Consider the following 22907-nt stretch of genomic DNA (forward strand, 5'->3'; position numbering starts at 1 on the left):
TTGGCCATGTGTTAACTCATACGTTTTTATGACCTGTGAAAAGGAAGCAGGTGTTAACTACTCTACTAAACTATACATCTTTAGTCACCCTGGCCTAAAGGCAACTGTTGATTTCAATTAATTCAGTTCAAATTTGTGTTCTTAAAAATGTGCAAATCACTAGGGTGTTAAAAAATGATAAGACTTGGTCCCTGTCCTAAAGAAACTTATTTCCAAAGACAGGTAAACTTATTATACATGGCAGAATAAGATAAGAAATATATAGGAGCATTATAATTACAGGAAAGATAAATGGCTTCAATCTGGTGAGTTGAAAAAATACAGAATGGAAGATAAGGAGTATTAAGCGGACTTTAAAGAAGAATGTAGATTCTTCCAGGTGGAACACGGGAGGACTGTATAGTAAATTCTCACATAGGGCACACCAAAGGTATAAAAGTGGGAGAAAACGGTCATATTTTAATTAAAAATTCCAGTTTGCTGGATATAGAGGTTATATTTCAGACCATCCAAATTGTGATTAGATTACGAAGAATAAATTGAGCCGAACCGTGTTCATCCAAAGCCAGTGAGTGATAAGAGAACTTACTTAAAGCTGTAAGTTGGAGAATGGTCAGAGCTTTACCTTAGAAAGATGAATACCGAAACTAGAGATAAGATGTCTTAGTAGTCAAGTACATAATATTTCAGGCAAAAAGTAATGGAGGTCAAATCTAAAGGAGTAATACAGAAATAGAGAAACATCAGGAAGAAAAAAAAGCACAATGCTTTGGTGATTGAGAGAGGAGGATATAGAAAGAAGAAAATGAGTGAGAGAGAAGAAAAACCACCCATGTTTTAGTCATGATCTTTTCTCCCCAACTCACCCTTGTGGTCAGGAAGTGGAGGTTATGTGAAGAAAGGAGATACACCAGATTTTTGCAATACATGCAAAAATCTGGGTACAAGCAGGGATGCTGAGCAAAACCTGGATGAATAGATGTAAAGTTCAGGGAAGAGTTGGCAGCATTATGGATTTAAATTGGGGTTTCTCAATAGACAGAGGACAGCTGAAGCCAGAATAATCACCAAAGGACAGCACACAGACCTCATCTCTTAAAAAGATTGCAGGATGAGCTCTCAAAATAAAAATCTAGTGAATAGTATTCAATGGTAAAGGATGAGAGAAGACATTAAGGTAACAGAAAATACATGTAAAAATAATGACACTATAATAGTGCTGCAAATCAAGAAAAGCAGCCGGCAGAAGAACATTTCTTTTCAGTAAATATTGCAAGACAGAGAGCAGTCTAAGTCAGATTCAAGGTATAATAAAAGGTAAAATAAAGGAAGGGAAAGTCACGCACACCTGGTGAGATGCTCAAACTTTGTCAGCTAACATAAAGGACAGGAGTTGCTTTGGGCAATGCTCAGGATAACTGATTGTGAACTGCTTTTAAAACCTCATCTCTACTAAAAAAAAAAAAAAAAAAATTAGCCGGGCATGGTGGCACACACCTGTAGTCCCAGCTGCTCAGGAAGCTGAGGCAGGAGAATCGCTTGAACCTGGGAGGCAGAGGTTGCAGTGAGCTGAGATGGCACCACTGCACTCCAGCCTGGGCGACAGAGCAAGATTCTGTCTCAAACAAACAAACAAACAAAACAACAACAACAACTAAGCTAGTTGGGCACATCCTCCTCTTATTACCCATATGTTCATGCACATAGGAAGTTTGTCCTCTGAAAGACAACTTTAGAATTATTTTTCAAAGCAAAATATGTGATCTTCCTGGAGAAGAGTCTAAGTGTGGATGATGACATCTCAGAAGGCACATGATCCAGAACTTCATATGAAGCCTTGGTGAAGGGAAAAAGATAGGTGAGGGAGGAGGTTGATAAAACCACCTGGAATAAAATAAGCATGCCATCATCCAGAGTGAACCACTTCTTATTCTAGAAATTGTGGTAACCTGCCTGTCTTCCTTCTCTGCACCAGCACCCTACCAAAAGACGGGCTGTGGTCCCGCACATTTACAAAAAGGAATCAGACTTCCAGTCCATCTAAGTCTCAAATTAGCTGGGGCAAAGTCATGAAGAAAGAATGAATAATGAGGGAAGGATGAAGACGGAGGAAGATGGAAGACCAGGTGACCATGCTGTGGAGGGAAGGAGGAAAGAGGTTAAAGGGAAAGTGGGTAGAGAGTGGCTCTCAGGGCCTCATCATATGGGTGTGCTCATGCTTTCAAAATCATGCATCAAAATCACCTGGAAGGCTCGCTTAACCCGCTGTTGCTGCCCCCACCCCCAGCACCAGAGCACTTGGGTGTGTTAGAACCAGAGAATTTGCTTTTCCAATAAGTTCTCTAGTGACGATGATGCCGAACTAGGGACCAGCTTTAAGAAGGTCTAGAATACTGGGAAGTGCTGGACTGGGAGGAGATCACTGTGATCCAGAAACAGAAGGTTCTAATTTCATAGGGGCTTAATTTAAGGAGCTAGAAAAGGTGGCCAGAGAGGCAAAGGGTCTGGCAAAGTAAGCACCTTGAACATTGTATTAGTTTCCCATTTCTGCTGTAACAAATTTAGCAAATTAGAACAACATAAATTTATTTTATTACTATTCTGGAGTTCAGAAGTCCAAAATCAGTTTCACTGGGCTAAAATCAAGGTGTCTGCTATCCCTACATGTCTACAGAAGTAGCTTCTTCTAGAAGGTCTGAGGGGAGAGTCTATTTCCTTGCCTTTTTTGGTGTCTAGTAGCCACCTGGCAATGTTCCTTGGCTTGTGACCTTTCCCTTCGTCTTCAAAATGCATCACTTTAAATTTCTGCTTCCTTCATCATATGCTGTGACTCCATCATCTGGAGTGACCTGACTCCTCCTGCATCTCTCTCATAAGGACTATTGTGAGGATCCTGGTCCCACATGGATAATCCAGGATACTCTCCCCCATCTCCTGATTCTTAACTCAATCACAACTGCAAAGACTCCTTTGCTACATAAGGTAATATTCACAGCTCCTGGAGATTAACACATGGATATATACTGGGGGAATTATTTAGCCTGCTGCCACCATGTTCAGTCAAATGTCCTTTCCTTTGTACAGTCCTGTCCTTCTGCATTGCCACCCTGTACTGAGAAATGGAACAAAATCATGCCATGCTCGAAATGGCTGGAAGTCATGTAGTTCTCTCTCTCCCTTACCTCAAGGCAGTCTGTTCTTCAACTATCAAAGTGCCTTTTCCATGTTTCAAAGCAGCAATGCCTTTTGGCTGATTCCAAATACAAGTTGACTTCAGTTATATAGAACCTATCCATCTGGAACACTCATTTTACGCATAAGTTTTCCTTCTCTGTACAAAGGGCAAACGATATGCAAATAAATGACCCTCTTTGATGGGTTTTATTAGTACTTTCTAGGGTTTGGTTGAAAAGTATATCTGTTATCCCTACATTTAATAATTATGAAAAAAGAACACAACATAAATGAGAAGTTTGGAAGTTTGTCAGATATAATTATTGCACTTATTAAGGCAAGAGTGAGGACCTCACCCAATAGTCACTTGTTCCCTTTCCCTATTGTATTATGATGTTTTAGATAGTTTATCTCAGGCTGACTTACTTTATTTTACATGAGTAATTGGTAATGAGATATTTGTGTGCTTCTTTTTCTCTTGTTCTCCATATATCCTGATTTATTCTCATTTCGGGGTTGGTTAATCTTACAAACCCATTCCCTGATATTCCAGGTAACAGATCTTTTCTGTCCACACTGGTTATTATTAGTCTGCCCTCTCCCAAAGAAATGCAGAAGTGCCTGGATAAATGTCTTTAAAGAACTTATTTTAAGGGGCAGGGTCTTGCTCTGTTGCCCAGGTTTAGTGTCATAATCACAGCTCACTGCAGCCTCGAACTCAAGTGATCCTTCCGCCACAGCCTCCCAAGTAGCTGGGACTACAGAAGTGTGCCACCATGCCCAGCTGTTTTCACTTTTTGTGTGTGTGTGAAGACTAGGTCTTGCTATGTTGCCCAGGCTGGTCTCGGCCTCTTGGCTTTAAATGATCTTCCCACTTGGCATCTCAAAGTACTAGGAAAATGTCTTGTATAATACAGTCTCACACGCTCATATGCAGAACATCTGACTCCATACTCTTTGAGGATGAAGGTGAAATGTGGCTGCCTATGAGAGACTGTATTGTACAATGGTTAGGAGTGAGAGCTCTGTAATGTCATACTGCTTGGTTTGAGTTCTTACTGAGCCTCTTGCTGGCAGTGTGATTTTAGACGAGGGATAACTTTACTTTTCTGGACCTCTTTTTCTATTATGTAAAATGAGGATAATCTAGTTACTTTATAAGGTTGTTGCAGGGATCAAGTAAAATAAATCCTAAAATCTGGCACATAATATGCCATCAATAATTATTAGCTTGTTTTAAAATTTTGAAGCTGGGAGTGTTGTTTTTTAAACATCCTTACAGCTCCCCAACAGATGCAATGTGTAAGTAGCTTATTCTGTGATCATATCCTAGCTGCTACAATCACTGTAGTCATCTATTCATTTCAGCAAAGAGCACACTGAACAGTTTAAAATATTGCTTGTCCTCCCCAAAAGCAGTTGCTGAGAGATAGTTGCCGTCATTTAAAATGATGTGATGAGCTCACACCATATCTATATATTTTTTTCAAAATGATAAAAGTCTTTGTAAAGTAATATAAAATTCTTAATTGCTTCTTTTCACATATATAAAGGAAGCATACACTCCAATCTCCTACGTAAGAAATATATTTCACCACAACAATATACAGATACAGAAAATCTAGGAGAAGAAATTAGTATTTAAATAGTAGCTGTCACCCAAGACTAGCAGAGCACCACAATAATTCCTCAATGTTCTTTATTATCTTTAAGTTATGGCAATATTTTATTGCTTAAAATGAAATTTTTAAGACTAGTCTCTCTCGACAGAATCAAGAAGAAAAAGAAATGATCAGATTTGATTTCCTCCATTTTTCAGACAGGAAAATTGGAGATATGGTGAAGTTATCCAACCCAAACAAGATAAAAACTTCATAGCATCTCAGTGCACTGCTAAAAGTAGAAACAATTTTTATCATTGCAAAAGGAGAGAGAAATGGGTTTGATGACAAATTCTATGAATTTCCTTGAGATACATTCCTATTGAACTAGATTCTGCTTAGACATGTATACCTATGTAACAAACCTGCACGCTGTGCACATGTACCCTAGAACTTCAAGTATAATAATTAAAAAAAACAACATTAACAAAAAAAGAAAATTAGCCTTGTTGAAAAATAACAGCAACATTGTAACAAAGTTTAAATAATATGTTACAAAGTCACATAAATAGACTTAGGTCCCAGGAAGAGATTTAGAATCTGCTAATAACAAACAATTACCCAGCCTATATTCCATGGATGAAGTCAACTATTGCTCAGTGGACAGAGGTCTCAGAAACAAACATACACAAATAGGGCAAGAGCTCACTTATTTTCCTGCCTGCCCAGAGATATATACACATGGGGTGGACTGGTTTATTTTCTGGTCAAAGACAACTTATTTAATTTATCTGCAAATGAGAGTTTTCTCTATAGTTTTTTTATATATACTGTTAACTTCTCTGCCAAAGAGACACCTGTGTTGTTCCATATTTCAGTCAAGTAAATTGGAAGAAGTGGGTGGTCTTTCTTTACAATAAACAAATTGGCTGTGCTCTCAGTTAATTTCTAGATAAATATAACCTCCTTATTAAGGCTTCTGACAAGCTTCCCTTATACCTTTCTGGTTTAAGTTCAAGTGATGTACAAAGGGATTTAGCCAGGCTTTCATTTTCTGCAGTTTAAGGGGTGGGGAACATTTAAAATATATATATTTGATATTATTTGAGTTCATTTCTTGGTCTCTAATAAATTACTTAGTGAAATTGAACTCATCTGGAATCAGAAGGAAACTGAAGTAATGTTTTCCAATTAAATATCAGGAATTTATACAACATCTAGGAAAGAAAACTCTCACTTTTAGAAAAGTAAAAGATTGGCAAAGAAGGGGACTTTGAGAATAAGAAAGAAGGAAAAAGAATTTCAAGTCTGTGTTGAAGGAAAAAGAATTGGAAGAATTTATGTCAGAAAAAGAATTTGAAGTCTGTGTTGGGAGTCAAAATTAATTTATGGTAGATTAGTCACTGGTAGAAAGAGAATGCATTCTAGATAGACAAAGAATATGAACAAAGGCACTGAGTTGGTGTGAGGATGAAACATTGGGGACAATAAAGAGTCAATATATCTTGGGGAATAGAGGATGCATGCTGAGTAATGTAGAAATTGAAGTTGGCTAAGTGGGAGGTAAGGAAGGGTCATGGAAATCTTCAAGCACACAGAGTGGTGCCTGCACTTGATGTTTTAGGAATCGAGCATCTACAATTTTGTTTCAGCGCTGTTGTCATGGCCAGCTAGCTGAAGCCACACCCAGGTGTGAGGCGATTTAGTATCTGCAACGATAAGTGGGGTCCTTTAGCAGGCTCTCCCCTACCAAGCTGACCCTTTCTAGGAGAGAATTGGCCAAGTACAGGTTTAAAATGGGATTAACCCAGGACAGGTATGGATTGTGAATGCTGTCATTGTCAAGTGTCTTTTTTGGGCACTAATAGCTACTTCCACCCTTCTTTTTCAATGTCATTTGGGTACTTTCCTTATAATAAAGCTGGTTTGTGGGTAAGCTTTAAGGCAGGTGGCTGGGAAGCAGATTCGGAGACTATGATTCACAGTCAAGTGATTTATTAAGGAGACACCCCCCACAGAAAATCCAGTAGGAGAGTGGTGAAACAAACACAAGGAAAGGGAATAAGCCAAGCAAGGAAGAGATTTCAGGCAAAGAGCTGGCCTCAGCTGAATCTTGCAGAGGAATTCTAGGGGATGAATTGCACTTTGGAGTTTGTTCTGAATTCATCAAGGTGATGTGGGTGGGTTTTAATTTTGCTGTACTGATTAGTCACTGGCTGAGGAATACCCAGGGGAGACAGTAAGAAAGTAAACTTCCAGGCACTTCTAGCTCTCCAGGCTGGAAGGCAAAACAGCCCTCAGGCAGTCCTCTGAGTAGGACTTGGAGATAGAACCCAAAAATAAAAAAGCCAGGAGATGGATGGACAGTAATATTTGAGGGAATCTGGAATGAACATCAGTAGTAAATGCTTCTGCCGGGCACTGGGTTTATAAGAACATTATTTTTGTCCTCTTTTCATATTGGCCTGAACTTGCAATTTTTTACCCATTACTTCCTCTCACCTGAGAATCTGAAACAGTTTGGAGGGCTGACTTCCAAGATATCCACTACCTCTTTCACTTGTCCAGTAGAAGTGTTCAGATTTAATTCTGCATTGCAGAAAATAATTAGGTCTTTAAAGCCTATAAATTACATTTGTCAGCAGCAGAGAAAACAAATGGAGTTTCTGGTTCTCTGGTGGCAATGATGAATGGCAACATTGAGCTTTTGCTATAAGAAGCTTGTGTGGACCCAGGAACTTGTTTATTGACTCTTAACGAAAAGACCATTAATCCAAACCATTTTAGATTGTGGTGACCAAGCTCTGTGTATAATGGGACTGAGGGGTTCTACTGGGTTGGAAAGTTCCATATGGCTGACATCCCTCCAATGACAGGAGAACATGCTGTCAGGGCTCCAGTTTAGAGTAGAATATGTGGCGAAAGGATACAGATTAGACAGTTCATTAACTAAGATTCATATGTTGCTAGTAGCTATTAATAGGACTGATAGTATCTGTATAGGACATAGATTCCTGGCTAACACTCATGATGTAAACCCCTGTTAGCTTCTGACGACACACTGCAGTTCAGCAGCAAAATTTCCAAGTTTAAAGTAAAATGTAATTGATTAAAACATGATTCTAAAGGTAAGGAGTGTGTAGGCTGAGAAGCAAACCTAGATTTGCCCTAATGACTGCTAATAAGATACTAAACCCAACAGCACTCTGTTTGTAGTCCTTGAGGAATGTGGTGCCTGGAACAACCCTGCATACTTAGAGGTGGGCTGACTCAGTGCTTAGGACACAGCTGAAGCAGATCGTTATGCTGTGTATTTTGAAGTTGCTGAAAATAGACCTCCCCTCCACCTTGATCCTGCTTCCAGGGCAGTCATTAACTGCTCTGTTAAAACAGAGATACTGAGGTTGGGATTAACCAAGGACATACACATTTCCCCCTTCTCTTGGGTCCTGAGAAAGGAGCTTATAGCAAATGACTGTATTTAGGCAAATATGTGTCTGCAAGAGTTCAATCAAAGCTGATTTACATCCTGTAATATCGGTAGTAGGAATCTCATTTCCAACATGCTGATAAAACATAGCATCAGACAAATACAATAAACAAGCAGGAAAAACAGAACAAAAGAAGAAAGCGAAAAGAAACACTAAGACAGCATCTCAGCTTGCTTTTTAGCAATACACACAAGCAAATAGCAGAATAAACTGGATTCTAATGGAAGATGTTCTCTTGGCTTAATGCTCATAGAAACAGAGAAATCCATTCAAGGTCCCTGTTCAATATGGTTCAGGGAAACAGCCTTGCTGAATTCAACTTTCTACACAATTCAGTTACTGTGTCACCATCCAGAAACCTACATTTGTATTCATGAGTTAGGAATATTACGGTAAAATACAGGAAGTCTCTAGATTCTGTGGTCTTTATAAAGAAAAAAGCAGTCTTATCCCTTTTAATCAATAGAAAGGCATGGTAAAGGTATCTAAAGAGCACTTCAGGGCTCCTCATAATTTTTCATCGCTTCTCTTCACTCCCTGGAGAGAAAACTATTCATGTGTCCAGGATTCACTTAGCCCTGCAATGTGGAGGTGCCAGTGTTACATCCTATGAAGGTTACAGACATGCATACGGTTTGTCTCCATTTCTCTAGTGGATATTCCTTGAAGTTGGGAATCCAGACAGGTACAGAAATAATTGTTATAATAGGCATCCTGTAACACTGACCACACAATTGGAAGAGATACCAGATGTTTAGGAACTGGGGAACTGGAAAGACAGCAGTAGTTAAAATGAGTAAAATAAAATGCTGGATGTTCCAGCAGTATATTCTGTATAAAAAAGCTGGCCAGGATATGTGGAAGTCTCAAGCAAGCCAATAATTGAGCTCCATTACCATTTGCTATTTCTTAAACATTTATTCAATATTTGTAAATGAGGTTGAGAAGGTGATTTTTTTCTTAAGAAAATTATTAACACAAAAATATTATAAATAACAGCAGATTCCCTTTCACTACTTCACAGCCACCGGGGGAAAAAAGTTCTAAAAATGATTAGCCTACCAATTTCTGCTTTTATACAACTTTTATTATAGCTTCACTTTAAAATTTTTTTTATGGACTCAACTTCTTGAGATTCATAGTAATAATAATATCTAACATTTATTGAGTGCCTATTATGTGCCAAATCCTATAAGTGAGGTAAATTATCTTTCTTAAACTTCCTTCAAAACAAACTTCCATTGTCAATAATACCTCAATGAAGCCAGAAAAAATCCCTAACTTACTTATAAGTTGAGGCTTATAATTAGCCTTATTTAATTAAAGAATCTAAAATGTAGATACTAAAATAAATCACTGGTTCCCAACAAGGAGCATTAAGCCATGCATAAGCTGCTTTTTGAACCTCAGCTGACTGGATATACATGAAAGCCACAAAAGAATACTCAACTGATAGACATTTTGCAGCAAGAGTGAATTTCATTTCTTTACATATCCTTGGTAGTATGCTGTCCACTTTGCTGGAAGCTTGATCAATTTAGCTCAGCACTCTTAGATATAGGTGACCTGATCTTTAATCTGATTTGGAGGTCTATAAAAGTCTTATGAAATCCAAATTTTTCAAGTTCAGAAATAATTAGTACGATTGATATTTTAGTGCTAGTCTTAGTCCTTTTTTATTCAGTTATAACTTCAGATGACAGCTATAATACTCTTGAGTTCTTAAAGATAAAAATATTTTTCTTATAATTTGAACTTAAGATTGTGAAAAAGAGAGGCAAATTTGAAAATTTTCAATACATAACCAACATTCCAGCGTATTGAACTTTTAACATCTGAAATGTTTCTTAGGGATGTTTAATTGCCTCTCAGAGCATGGGTAATAGGAAATCACTTAATACAATATCCATCCTGCTCTTTATCCTACAGGATTTGATTTAGTCAACCAATTCTACAACCCTGTGCTAGGTAATATTGAAATTTAAAAATAAGATCTTCTTTCAACATTTTCAACAACTTATAATCTGTAGAGAACTATCATCCCTATTAACAGATAGGAAAATGAAAACTTAGAGAGGTCCAAGTTTACACGGACAGTAAATGGAGAAGCCAGAATTTAAAGTTGGCTCTAGCTTTAGAGTCTTTATTCATTGCTTGGTAAATTTCAATCCTGAGTCTTCAATGCTGATGTCAAGCTGACCCCATAAGGCTGGTATCTCAGTGTGTGCAAACATCTAGACATGTGTAGGTATGAAAAATAAGATGCTTCTAAAAGGCAGTATGGTGTAGGGAGCAGAGTTTTGGACATGGAGCTAATCCTTGATTTGGTGACCCCTGGCTATTTGAACTTGGCTTAATCAGGACATTTTGTTGATTTTGTACAAAATAGAAATCCCAGTTGTCCACTTGAGCTGTTTCACTGGCTTATGATGGTGACTGTTCAGTTTCATCACTGCACTTGTCAGTGCTGTTTTACTGTGTGTGCATTCTTCCATCTAGAATTTAGGTTCCCAGGAAATATTTACCTTATTCAGTGTGTTTATCATCATTGCATTCCAGCAACAAGAAAATGTCTGTAACATAAGAAGTGATTCCTAAGGTTGATCGAATGAAAGAGGCAATGGATCTCAAGGCTTCTGTAGAATATAAAAGGCACTTTTATTGTCAGGGATTGCTATGATTATTCTCACCATCACATTTCAAGGTGGTTAATCATTGTCCCCCACCTCCATGACAGCGTTGGCCTTGACTTGACTTGGTATCTTATCCTTCATTTCAGCTCACGGTATTTGGCATTTTTAGCTTATAGACTTTTTTTTGCATCAAACACAAATTCATACACACAGATATCTGAGACCGAAGACTAAACATTAAAATGAATCACTGTCAAGAAGAATCAGGCATGCTGTTTGGGGCACAATTGTTGCCTGGGAAATGCTAAGACATGAAATTAATGGAGAGAAGTTTGGGTAGGTTTGGTTATTTATTTATTTATTTGTTTGTTTTGTTGCTGGTAATTGACGGTTTCTTCCCTTGAGATGGAGGTGTAACTTAATTGCTGACCCCCAGCCTCTAGGCAGCCTATGAGCAGAGAGTTCAGCCAATGAGGGAGGGAGAGACAGTGAAAGTCCTGCTTTTCCCTTTGATGGTTCATCTGTTTCTGTTGCCTCCTGAAACTGTGTTAAAGCACTTACAAAGCAATTATCTTGCTGGACTGCTAGAGCCATCCTAGATCTATCCTTTTCATTAGGCAATTCCTGCTGGGGACCAAAAAGTCTGGAACTCGTTTAATGGAACACTAAGAATAATCACTAGTGAGTTCCTTACTTCCTGGAAACCTGAAAGCATAAACATATGGGTTTTGTTTAGATAAAAGTCCTGCCAGCCACGTAATTTTATTATTGTGTAGTTTCTGATAGATAAATGGCAGTATGGAAGTAGAGTTTTCTTTCTATTCTCACATACCTGGAGATGACAAACCTGGGACAACCAAAAATTGTATTTGTTTTTCATGAAGATTTACTACAAGGTTATTTTATAACTGGAGTGACTGTGAGTCCCAAAACACATTCTAGAGCATCCTGTGTGCGTGGACTTGGGTGGGAAGAGGTTCTATCAAAGTAACCTTAATTTCCACTGAGATGTACCTCCACCCTATGATTTTTAAGTTCAGCTCAAATTCATACTATAGGAAGAAAAAAATAGCATTGCTTCTATATATAGCAATGATTTAATAGGATTAACTTAATAACATTTTCTTACCCATTAGCACATTTTATTGTACCAAAATTCTATAGAGCAAATGGTTCTGGCATTATTTCCTTGATGTTTTCAAGTCGAGGGGAATGACTCATAGTGCTTAAGTCTTAAACACTTGCTCCAAGTTGACTTCAGTGATACTATTTCACGTACAGAGAAGGCTGAAATAATTAGGTTAAATCTTGACTTTGCCAGAATTCAGATTTTTCTTAACCTATAAACCTGACTCAATAGAAAGCAGTTTCATTCTAAGACAACCAGTCAGACAGAAATTAATTATCTTCAAGAAAGTGAGGTGGTTTTCCACTCTACGAGGTGATATCACATACATGAACTCATCTGAGGCTTATAAGAACCTCTTGGAAAAGGCTGAAGAAAAAATCTCTTTATTTATAATATGGGGTCCTAGTAAGTCTCAGTGAACTGAAATGACTTACTTCAAGTTTCCCAGCTAGGAGATGGTTGAGCTGGGACAATCCCAAAGGTCTTACTTGCTTTTCATAAGGATTTACTACAAAGTTCTTTTAAATAATGAACCTCCTTAGTGCATTTCAAGTAGGGTTTGATGTGCAGAGATATGATTTACATACTACCTTTTTCTACTTTTTCTTTTGCCTAATACTAAACAGATATTCTAGCAGATACTCATGAATATTCAATTTATGCCCAGTCTCAGGAAGTATCAGCAAGGTGCTCCTAGCTTAGGAAAGAAGCCAGGTTTCTGAAAATAGCAGTGAGGCTCCTAGAGCATCCAGCTTTGAGTTTCCTCACTGAGCCGCTACAGGCCTCCCTGTCTCTATCTAGTCAGCCTGAGATAATTCTGAATCAGCAGTCAGACCAAAGTTCTCAGCTTCCAGTCAGCTCAACACTTCCATTTTCTTTCCTGCTCAAGGCTCCATTCCAACCTTCCTGCGACAAATTTTCCTGGCACTTCCTTTGCACATCATATGATTTAATAAACCTTACATTTTGCTGAGACCTCCATGGATGAGAAGAATGAAGGACCAAAGTCTCTCTCTCTGTTTTGCTCTTCTTTCTCTCACTGCCATTCCTCTGGAAGCTGTCATTTTAGCCTAGAGGGATCTCTTCTTTTGAACCTCTCCACCATTTATTGGTTTTGCTCATTTCTCCTGGTTAATTATCTTGTGGTTTATCTTTCAAGATTATTGAAAGCCAAATGAGGACAGAGATAGTTGACTATATTAATAGTATATATCTATGACAGTAATCTGAATACTGCCTTCCAGATCAGAAATGCTAATGAGTATCTACAAAATGCTTGATTTTTTTTCTTGACCTAACCATCTCCAATGAGGATGTAAGCATATTTGCTTTGGTTGAGAACATTTTTAATCAAAGCCTAACATAGAAGATGCACAATTGGCAGCATCTGTATATTTTCAGGGATGCCCAAGTGTGTACTCCTAGATAGTATGTATTCTTCAAAGAAATCCATTTAGGAAGCCATCCATGATTATTACATTTTTAGTAATAATAACTCATATTTAAGATTTACTGAGTGCTTAGTATGTGTGTTCTAAATATTTTACCTTTATTAACTCATGTAATCCTTATAGGAAACAACCTTTGGAGAAGCAGAGCAGTGAAGAGGTTGAAAGGGTGTACCCTGCCAGACAGCACTGATTCATTACCCTGTATTCCTCTAGACCAAGAACGCCTTGAACATACGAATTTTCTTTTAATTTTTTTTCTTTTCTTTTTTGAGATGGAGTCTTGCTCTATCACCCAGGCTGGAGTGCAGTGGCGCGATCTCAGCTCTTTTTTTTTTTTTTTTTTTGTATTTTTTAGTAGAGACGGGGTTTCACCGTGTTAGCCAGGATGGTCTTGATCTCCTGACCTTGTGATCCACCCGCCTTGACCTCCTAAAGTGCTGGGATAACAGGTGTCAGCCACCATGCCCGGCCAGTTCCTGGTGCATATTAAATGTTTAATAAATATTTAATGAATAGAGGAATTAATACATGAATGCCAATATTGCTTGAAACCTTTTTTGTGGACTCCATGTTGGAAATTGACAAGAAAGAAAATCAGTCTCATTATTCTATAATCACCCTTCATTTCAATCCAGGAATGGTATTATTTAGCTTGATGAACCACCTTAATCATGAGACTTAGTTTCAACTGATCTTTGGATAAATCCACAAAGTCAACCAAATTACCTTTTGATGGACATTAGTGTAAATCAAGGTTTCTCAGTCTTGGCACTGCGGACATTTCAGACTGGATAATTACTTGTTGTTGGAGGGTTGTCCAGTGCATTGTTGTTTGGCAGTATCCCTGGTCTCTACCCACTAAATATCAATGGCATCCCCCCACCCCCTCCAGCCCAGAGATGTAATAAACAGAAATGTCTCCGGGCATTGCCAAATGGCTGGTGGGACCTGGAGCAAAATCATCCCTGCTGAAGAATCACTGTTGTAAACCATTAGGAAGGTTGTTTTTTAAATGAGCTGCAAGTGTTTGTCTGACAGTTCTCAGAAAAGATATCCAGACATGATTTGAGAAACAATAGCATCTCTGGAATAAGTAACCCCTTCTAAGAGGACTACATCATAGGGAACAACACCGATTTTGATGTTGAAGTTCTTGTGAGTTTGTTTACATGTAAGAAAATAAATTAAATTCCTCATTTCATTGTCATGTAATACATCTTCCTCTGTAAAGGCCAGCAGTGCTTCTTCTGAATCTTCTCATTTCTCAAATAAGAAAGGGACCCAGGGGACATATAGTGAAGTGGGTGAGGTGACTTAACTTGCTCCCAGGTGTCCTGTCTGAGAGGCCTGTATTCTTTCTTTGACTGGTGCCCCTTATTCTACTTCGTTGGCGGTTCCTTCTACTTTCCTTCTAGCCTCTGCACCTGCCCTCCAACATGTGGCCTCTGAGGACTCACACTGCTTCTCTCGTACAGTGTCAGCTTCACAGTTCACCTCAGATGGCTTGCTGCCTGTCAGAAACGATGAGAGCATCTCTCCAAGGGTGGCAACCTCTTGCCTTTTCAGAGCCACAGCCTCATAGCCAGTCCCACAATTACCAGTAAACACACTGGCCATACACAGCCCTGGGGTTGATGAGCCTGTCATGGCAGATTGACATAAATGCCACAGCAAACACTCTTCTTCCTCGGCCTCGAAGCCCCAAATGAGAAGAGCAGACGGCTGAACAGTTCACAGCCTTTAGCCATCAATTTGATTTAGCAACTGCTGCCACTCCGACAGCCCAGCAGCCAATTAGTGGCCCCAAGTCATCAGCATTAATTTGTTCACATTTCTCCCTGCAAATTGCTAATTGGTTGAACTGAGCAATGGTTGGCCTGGGCTGCTGGGGAGGAAGGAAACATTTGAGCTGTATCATTTCCTTGCTGAGCGTATTTAGATTAGAGGGGATGCTAAAGGACAAACTGCTCTGAACTCTTAGCAACTCAGAATGATAATCCTTTTTAGCAAGGTGTCAATTTTTATAAATTCTGGATAGTGTTCTGTTTCTTTCAGGTTAATTAGCATCCCATTTGTTGGAGTTGTCTGAAGAATGACTAGACTAAAACACTTTAATACCACTTCTTTATCAAGTATTTCCATGTGTTTACATTTTGTTCTTGAAAACGAATAGTAAGATATCAATGATACCTTGCTTAATACTACCAGGGCGCTGCTTATTCTTCACAGCCAACCTCTGCTTCTCCACTTCCTAAATCTTTGCTCTTCTCTGACTTTGGTATCCTGGGAGACTGACTCCTATGAACTGCATCACTCACTCTTGTCTTTTGGGTTGCCATCGGGTTGGCTTAGTGAGAATCACAAGGAGAATGGAGTGTAGGAGCAGACAGGCATTTTTTTCTTGCCCCACTTCCTCCCTGCTTTGGTGCACATTTCTGGTATTGGGAAGCACTCCATAACTACATTCTCTTGCAGGGAACAACCCACCCTTGGCTCTTTTATCATCAAGCCCCGGTAATTTTGTTTTCCCTCCTTGTTTTTTCCAGGTCTGGATATAGTAATGGTAATACTGCTGCTAGTTCCAAGGTACTTTAGCATAGTTTGATGGTCTTTTGAAACCTGCCCGTACCTCTGCTGGTTTCATTAAATCCTCCTTAAAATACCACCTCATTCTGCTATTATTTATTTTATATGCCTGATACTTTCTATATGTTTTTATTCAGCAAGTGTTTATTTTGCTTATTCTTTTCAAGGGGGTGGGTGTTCAGCTGTGGGCAGAACAGGTAGGATTGCTTTGTTCATGGAATTTTTAATCTAGTTGGGATGTCAGAAATTAACTAATTAATTAGAAAAGAGATCTTTCACAGTGGGATTCTAGATCAGGGATTTTAGAGTTAATAGTGCCCAGTTCTAACCCTGGGTCCACTACTTTCTGATTGTATCACCTTAGGCAAATATTTAATCTTAGTTTCTCCATCTGTAAAATGGGGAGATCTGTGGTACCTACTTGTATTTACTTGCTAGGGCTGTGTGTTAGTCCATTCTGCATTGCTATAAAGGAATACTCGAGACTGGGTAATTTATAAAGAAAGGAAGTTTGTTTGGTTCAGGGTTGATATGATTTGGTTCTATGTCCCTACCCAAATTTCACCTCAAATTGTACTCTCCGTAATCCCCACATGTGAAGGGCCGGACCAGGTAAAGGTAATTGGATCATGGGAGTGGTTCCTCCGTGCTTTTTTCGTGATAGTGAAATCTCACAAGATCTGACGGTTTTATAAGTGTCTGACATTTCCCCTGCTTGCACTAACTCTGTCCTGCCACCCTGTGAAGAAGGTGCCTACTTTTCCTTTGCCCTCTGTCATGATTGTAAGTTTCCTGAGGCTTCCTCAGCAATGCAGAACTATGAGTCACTGTGAGTCAACTAAACCTCTTGCCTTTATAAATTACCTGGTCTTGTGTATTTCTTCATAGCAGTGTGAGAATGGACTAATACAGTGGTTCTGCAGGCTGCACAAGCATGGCACCAGCATCTGCTTGGCTTCTGGTAAGGCCTCAAGAAGCATCCTATCATGGTGCAAAGCAAAGGGAAAGCTAGTATATCACATGGTGAGAAAGGGAACAAGAGAGGAGGAGGTGCGGAGGCTTCTTGAAACAATCAGCACTCACATGAGCTAACAGAGCAAGAACTCATTTATTACCATGGAGAGGGCACCAAGCCACTCATGGGAGATCCACCCCCATGACCTAAACACCTCCCACCACACCCCACGTCCAACATTGAGGATCACATTTCAATACGATATTTGAAGGGGAAAAATATCTGAACCATATCAGGCTACCATCACAAAATGACACAGATTGGGTGGCATATACATCATACATTTATTTTCTCACAGTTCTGGAGGCTAGAAGTACAAGAAAAAGATGGCTGCAGGTTTAGTTACTTCTGAGGCCTCTTCCCTTGGCTTGCAGATGGCCACCTTCTCTCTGTGTCTCCATGTGGTCTTTCTTCTGTGCACATTCGTACTTGGTGTTTCTCTGTGTGTCCTAATCTCCTCTTATTACAAGGCACCAGTCAGACTGGATTATGACACGCCCTATTGACCTCATTCAGCATTACCTTATTAAAGGCCTTATCTTCAAATATGGCCACATTTTGGGGTAGTGGGAGTTAGGACTTCAATATATAAATCTCGAGGGAACACAAGTTAGTCCATAGCACTACTTTATATGAGTGATATAAGGATTAAATGAGTAATACTATCATTAAAACACACACACACACACATGCACACACTCCATGAACACATCAGAGACTTAAGACAACCATTTCTTACTTTATGCTACATGTCTATCATGGGCCCTTTCTATCACACCTACTGAGGGACTGTATTAGGCCATTCTTACGCTGCTATAAAGAACTGCCCGAGACTGGGTAATTTATAAAGGAAAGAGGTTTAATTGACTCACAGTTCCACAGGGCTGGAGAGACCCCAGGAAACTTACAATCATGGCAGAAAGGGAAGCAAACACATCCTCCTTCACATGGTGGCAGGAGAGAGAAGTGAGTGCCCAGTGAAGGGGAAAGCCCCTTATAAAACCATTATATCCTCACATCTCCTGAGAACTAACTCACTATCATGAAAACAGGACGGGGGAAACTGCCCCCATGATTCAATTATCTCCACCTGGTCCCTCCCATGACACATGGGGATTATGGGAACTACAATTCAAGATGAGAGTTGGGTGGAGACACAGCCAAACCATATCAGGAACCTAGACTAATGGAGCAGCCACCATCCATTTTAAATATCACTAATAGGTGTGCTAGAGGAGAAAAGAGTGAGACAAATCCTGCATAGGTGTTTTAAAGCTTCTACAACTTATAATTCATAGGTAAAGCAGGTCACAGGACCACATATAACTTCAAAGGGGTGAGGAAGTATAATTAACCATGTGCCTAAAAGGTGAGAGAACCAGAAATATTTAGTGAATATAACTAATGACCATTACAATATCATTATTTTTATTTCCCAGACAATAAAACTTACAGAAGTAAATGGAATTGCCTAGGATTATGAGAAAGTAAATAGTGGCATAGGGCTTAGCCCCAGGTCTATTTAGTCTAAAGACAATGTTTTTAGCCATTATGGTATATGGAAACTCATTCTTATGAGTCGCATGTTTAGGCTAGGAACTTGAATTAGTAGGTGCTTTAAATATATATTTTGATCAGCTTCAAAAACATCCAGTCAGGTTGGATGGAAAGACCTGTTCTGACTTTCTTCTGAGACACAAGTAAAGACAAGCCTGGTTTTTATTCAATTCCATGAGTAAATTATTCACAATAAAGAAGAAAGCTTGATCATTGTCTTCTTCTCCTTTGTTTTCTTGTCCTTTCCCTCCGTCTTCCCTCATTTTTCCTCCTTCTCCTCCATTTCTTCTTCCTCCTCCTTCACTTCCTCCTTCTCCTTCCCCTTCTCCTCCTCCTCCTGCTTCTCCTCCTTCTCTTTCTCCTTCTTCTCATTCTTGTTCTCCTTCTCCTTCTTCTATCTCCTTCTCCTTTCTCCTTCTCCTTCTCCTCCTCCTTCTCCTCCTTCTCTTTCTCCTCCTTCTCCTTCTCCTCTTTCTCCTTCTCCTTCTTATAACATTAATACTAGGAAGGTCCAGTGCATCTGTGATCTGGAAGACCCTGACAGATCATGTATTGAGAACAGATGCATTAAAGTTCAATTGTTGCAATTTGGTGTGCCAAACTTAAATATTTCCTCTTGTGAGAGCTCAGAGATGCACCATATTGGTGCTGGGAAAATTGGATAGACTCAGGCAGAAGAATGAAACTGCACTCCCATCTCTCACTATATACAAAAATCAACTCTTAAAGGATTAAATATTTAAAGGTAAGACCTGAAACTATAAAAATACTAAAAGCAAATCTAGGGAAAACTCTCCTGGATATTGGTCTAAGCAAAGAATTTATGAATAAGACCTCAAAAGCACAGGAAGCAAAAAACAGGAATAGACAAATCAGATTTAATTAAACAAAAAAGTTTCTACACAGCAAAAGAAATAATCAACAGAATGAACAGATAACCTATTGAATGGGAGAAAATATTTGCAAAGTATTTATCCAACAGGAGAACTAATATCCAGAATATGCAAGGAACTCAAAAGGAAAACAGGAAGAAAAAATAATAATCTCATTAAAAAGTAGGCAAAGAATAGGATTAGACATTCCTAAAAAGAAGACACACAAATGCCCAACAAGTATCTGAAAAAATTCTGAACACCACTAATCATCAAGGTAATGCAAATAAAAACCACAATGAGCCATCATCTTTCCCCAGTCAGAATGGCTATTATTAAAAAGACAAAAAATAACATATGCTGGCGAAGATGTAAAGAAAAGGGAACTCTTATACACTGTTGGTGGCAATGTAAACTACTACATCACTATGGAAAACAATATAAAGATTTCTCCCAAAAGATGAAAACAGAACTACCATTCCATCCAACTGGGTACCTACCCAAAGGAAAACCAAAGTACCATTCCATCCTACTGCGTATATCTACGCAAAGAAAAATAAATCAATATATCAAAGAGATACATGAATTCACATGTTTATTGCAGCACTGCTCATAATACAAAGATATGGAATCAACCTAAGTCTCTATCAGTGGATGAATAGATGAAGAAAGTCTGCTACATATACACAATGGAATACTACTCAGCCATAAAAAGAATGAAATCCTGTCATTTGCAGCAACATGAATAGAACTGGAGGTCATTATCTTAAGTGAAATAAGACAGGCACAAAAAGACTAATATTATATGTTCTCATCTATATGTGGGAATTTAGAAACATTTTACACATTGAGGTAAAGAGTGGAAACACTGATAACAGACTAGGAAGAGTAAGTGAAGAAAAGAGGGGAGGATGAAGAGAAGTAGGTTAAACGGCGCAAACACACAGTCAGATGGAAGGAATAAGTTCAATGTTTGATAGCAAAGTAGGATGACTATAGTTTAAAAAATGTATTGTACTCAGGTGATGGACATTTATACTCTGACTTGAGTACTATACATTATATACAAATTATATATATGTAAAAATTTCTCATGTACCCCACACACTTTGACAAATAAGAAAAAAGAAAGCAAAAAAGAGAGAAAGAAATGCATCATCTTAATTCACCCCTTCAAGCCCAAGCCTGAGAGGGAGAGAGCAAAGCAGTCTGGTTATCTAGAGTGGCAGAGGGAGAACATCTTTAGTTTCTGGTTCATCTCTTTGATTTTGTAAGGAGAGAATTGGACTGATAATCCAGCATCAGAGGTTCCAATGCTGCTTTCTATCAATAATAATTAAGCACATTGCTAACATTTTTGGACCTCTTTTCAGGATGAGAAAATCAAAAAGTTCCTCCCAGATATAACGTTTTATGATTACAAATTTAATAAAATAATTTTCCACTGCTATTCTTTTCTAAAACAAAGAGGGCCCTATTTTACCTGGAGTCCCCTGATTCCTGGGTACAAAATCTTAATGGTGAGGGAGGGGTGATCACTCATGTTGTTTTTTTGCTTATGTAGATTTTTCTTTTCCCTGGATTCATTTTCTCCGTAATTAGGGAATAGTCACTTTATAGCATTCCCCAAGGGAATAAGACCTGGTATGCTTTACCATCTGTCACAATTCTGATAGTCAGAAAATAACCACTTGCTAGAGACATAAATGATGGAATTAAGTAAGTTTATGTCCTCTACAGTATAAGGCCCTGTGAAAATCTTAAGTAGCATAGGAGACACACTATTGTCCAGGAGGGGTTTTAGATCTGCTTAGAGGAGCAAACCAACACACATGACACTGAGGACAAAACACAAGAGCGTATAGGTAGGGACAGTGAACTAGGACCTGGAATATATCTGGTGCTGGTTTCCTCTGGCAATTGTATCACATGGTGGGGCCTATTTCATCTGCAAAGGGGTCTGATAAAGATGAACTCATGTCAAGTTCTAACTCACATTTTACTATGATGACTCTACCCTCCCATGGGCCCTCAGCGATGCCGAGAAATTCTACTGCTTCTCCCTCATCCTTGCATGGTCTAATTCTTCTAGAGGACTTATGTATTCTCTTGCTCCTCCAATACCTCCTTTTTCATCTTCAGTTTTGGCTGATGACCTCAGTTTCTATTTCATGGACAAAACAGTAGTAATGAGAAGAAAACTTCTGCCAGCTACCCCAACCATATGTGCAACATCAGTATCCATGCATTCCCCTTTCCCTCCTGGTCCAATAGCTGAGTTCTCCATGCTTCCAAGACCAGCACCTCCCCTGTGCTCCAGATTTCATTGTCTGTCACCTACTTAAGTACATCACTTCATGGATATGTTTCACTCCCCCACTTCTCTCCTGAATCTTCAGCTCTTTCCTCTCTCAACTAGATTATTTCCTGAGCTCACAAACGTACTGTATGTTTATTTAAGATGAGATACGTGTGTGTATCTGTTCATATAGTTCAACTACTTTACCATTTCTCTACCCACTTTATAGCAAATCTCCTTGAGAGTTATTCTAACTCTCAGACAGAAAACCTGTCTCTAATTTATCTCCAATTCAGCGTTCGACCCATTTCTATGAGGATTTCATCGCTTCTAATTCCACTGAATGGGCTCTTGTCAAAATCACTAATGAATTCCATGTTCCTAAATTCAATAATTAATTATCAGACTTCATTTTACTTAACCTATCAGGAGCATTTGACATCTTGTATGATCACATGCTCCTTGTTAAAATCTTCTTTTCACTTGGCTTCCGGGATCTGACATCCTTTTGGTTCTCCTTTCCTATAACTGAACATTTCCTTTCTGTCTTATTTCTTTCTCTGCATCTCTCTGACAGCCATATATTGGAAATATCTCAGAGCTCAGTGCTTGGACATTGTTCCTTCTCTTTGTACAACCATCCAACCTCATGGAGATAGATAGATAGATGGCATATATATTGGATTTGTCAATTTATAGATTACATATATGACATATAAATAGATATGCCATCTATAAATTGACAAATCCACTATATATATGCCATCTATAAATAAATAAATATTCTATGTATATATGTGCCATCCATAAATTGACAAATCCAAGGTTTATATCTCTGACTAAACATATCACGTGAATGCTACAGTTTTATATGTGCTGTCTTCTGGATATCATTGTTTGGATATCTAAAAGGTGTTCAAAAATGACTTCCCAGACCCTCTTCCAATTTAATTCTTCTATAGTGTCAGTAAATGGTAACCTCATATCTCATGTTGCTCAGGCCAAAAGCCTTGGAATTATCCTGGAATTATCCTCTTTTTCTTATACCCCACACTTGAACAAATCTTGTCATTGCCACCATCAGAATATAATCATAATC

The sequence above is a fragment of the Gorilla gorilla genome, chromosome 8 (assembly GCF_029281585.2).
Source record: "Gorilla gorilla gorilla isolate KB3781 chromosome 8, NHGRI_mGorGor1-v2.1_pri, whole genome shotgun sequence".
Taxonomy (NCBI): domain Eukaryota; kingdom Metazoa; phylum Chordata; class Mammalia; order Primates; family Hominidae; genus Gorilla; species Gorilla gorilla.